We start from the raw sequence: 2,446 nt of genomic DNA, 5'->3' as shown, positions 1-2,446 counted from the left end.
GACCGGGCCGAGCCCATCCCGAGCGGGATCGGGCGGGAGGAGCCGAGCCCCGCGGGCAGGGCCCCGGTACCGGGCAGAGCCGGGGCTGAGCCGCTCCGTGCCCTGCTTGCCGTGCCGGAGGTGGAGGAGGAATTGTCGGTATTTCATAACCGGGGTGCCCGGCTTGCATAACCCGCGCCGTGCCGGTGCCCGAGGGACGGAGCCGAAGAGCCCGGCGGGACCGGGCAGCGCTCCCTCGAGCAGCTCCTGCCGGGCTCACACCCGGTACTTGGCCCCTGTGTGTCAGCACTTGAGTTTTGGGGTTAATTCCTGTGCCTTTGGGTGTGCTGCTTCACTGTAATCATCACGAGGGGGTTATTGCCCGGAGAAGCTGTGGCTGCCCCATCCCTGGCAGTGCCCAGGGCAAGGTTGGACAGGGCTTGGAGCAACCTGGGGTAGTGAAAGGTGTCCCTGCCCATGGGATGGGCTTTACGGTGCTTTCCAACCCAAATAATTCTGTGATTCTATGAAAATCTTCACATTTTGGCCGTTTGATCCTTTTGCCGGGAAAGCACATGCTCAGTATTTATCAACTTTGTGGTTTAAATGGATTTTGGGGGTTGGAGAAGGAAGTTCTGATTCAGTTTTTCAAGATAACTTATTCCAAATCTGGCAGAAGAGTGGAGGAGGGTTCAGGGTTGGGCAGTGTTTAATCAGCAATTCCCTGGCTGTACCTCGATGGAAAAGGGAATGTCCAAAGCCACCTGGAGTTCCATGTCTGTCACTTGAGTAGGTACCACAGGTGGTGAAAATACCAGACTGAGACTGAAGGTGTCAACACAAAACGTGCCTTCCCATCTTCATATGCAGATCCTTTTCTAACATACTTGGAGATTTAAGGACAATGATGCATTTGGCTGGAAAAACTCCCTACCTCAGCTGTTGCTTGGCTTGAGGTTGTGATGGGTTGAGAATATTTCAAGGTGCAGAATTTTAACAACCTGGTGGAATTCATATGACGCTTTCTTACACGGTGTTAAATACATTTTAATTATAATGTAGTGCAATTGTAGTTGTCTCCTGATAGTCAGATTTGCAAGAGGAACCTGTAAATGGTTTAGTTTTCCTTTGGAGTGAATTTTCCTGTTGTTAGGCTGCAATGTGTTGGATTTCAGCAGTGCTGCTGCAGAGTGGGCTCAGGCAGTGTCCAGCACAATGGATGGCTCTTCCAGTGCCTAGGGAAGTGTTATGTGCAGTGTTCATTTCCAAGTCTTGGGGTGTTGGAGCAGGAGGACACAAACCATCCTTGGTGGAGCAAATGAAGATTAAAGCTCTGTTGTGAAAGAGAGCAAGACACTGAGATGTGCTTTGTTTTCTGTGCATGAAGGGAAAACATGGGATAAAATAAGCAGAGAGGGGAACAAAAATTGGGGTGTGAGTATCCCTGGAGTAAAGTGTGGGAGTGTGTGCCAGGACATCTGGGGTGAAGCAGTGCTGTGGGTGATGTCCTGTTTGTGTGAGAGGCTTAGGCTGAGGAATCTGGGGGGTATTGTGGCTCTCCTGGTCCATGGAATTTGAACATCACTGAAAGTAGGAGCAGGATGTGAAGGTGGCTGCTCGGGGTGTGGGTTATGGTGGAACCAAACTGAGAAACAGCAGTAAAATGTTCAGTGGGGAAGGTGAAGTGAAGGAAAAGCTGCTCTCAGCACAGGTCAGGCATTGCACTTCCACCAGGAGAATATTCAGTAAAATTCCAGAAGGCAGGGAGGTTCAACCAACAGGGGATGTTCTGTGGTATAACCAAGTTGTGTCAGTGCCATTGTCTTCATTTCCATGTCCTACATTGTTCTTTCAAAGCTCACAGCTTTTTGTGTTATAAGTGTTAACTTGTGTTGGATTGGGTTTTTTAATTTCAGTTTTTAATGAGGCGCTGCAGGCATCCTTAATGTTCTGTTTATTTTCCATACAATCTTTGGGCAGAGAAAATCCTGAGAAGTGGCTTTTCTCTCTCTGATTCAGAGTAGTGCTTTGGGAGGCCCATTAAAAGTCCCGTTTTGTGGGTGTGGTAGAGCAGGGAAGGGGGTGATTCATAGTTGCCTTCAAAAGTTTTTCTACTGCAAGATACAGTGGCAGATTTCCTCTGGAGTTGCTGTGGAAGTTGTTTGACTCACAGTATGAACATTACAAATTGTTTCATCCTCAGAGCTTTGCTTCCTCAGGGGTGAAGGTGTCGAAGAGTATTTCTTGAGCTAATTTTTACCTCCCAGATTTTGGTCTGTGGAAATACCTTCCAGGGAAAACTCTTGCAGGGTTTGTGTGGGCTGGCACATTCTCTTCTCCCAGAGCAATTGGGTATTAACTTCACTATGTCCATATAAGCTTCATTTTTGGGCTTAAAGCTTTTTGTATTTGGATTTTTTAAAGGTTCAGAAGCATTGATTGTCTTTTAAATTCTCCAAAACACTCC

This window comes from Geospiza fortis, unplaced genomic scaffold (assembly GCF_000277835.1).
Source record: "Geospiza fortis unplaced genomic scaffold, GeoFor_1.0 scaffold289, whole genome shotgun sequence".
NCBI classification, from domain to species: domain Eukaryota; kingdom Metazoa; phylum Chordata; class Aves; order Passeriformes; family Thraupidae; genus Geospiza; species Geospiza fortis.
The sequence above is the reverse complement of the archived record's forward strand: the minus strand, read 5'-3'. Positions refer to the sequence as shown.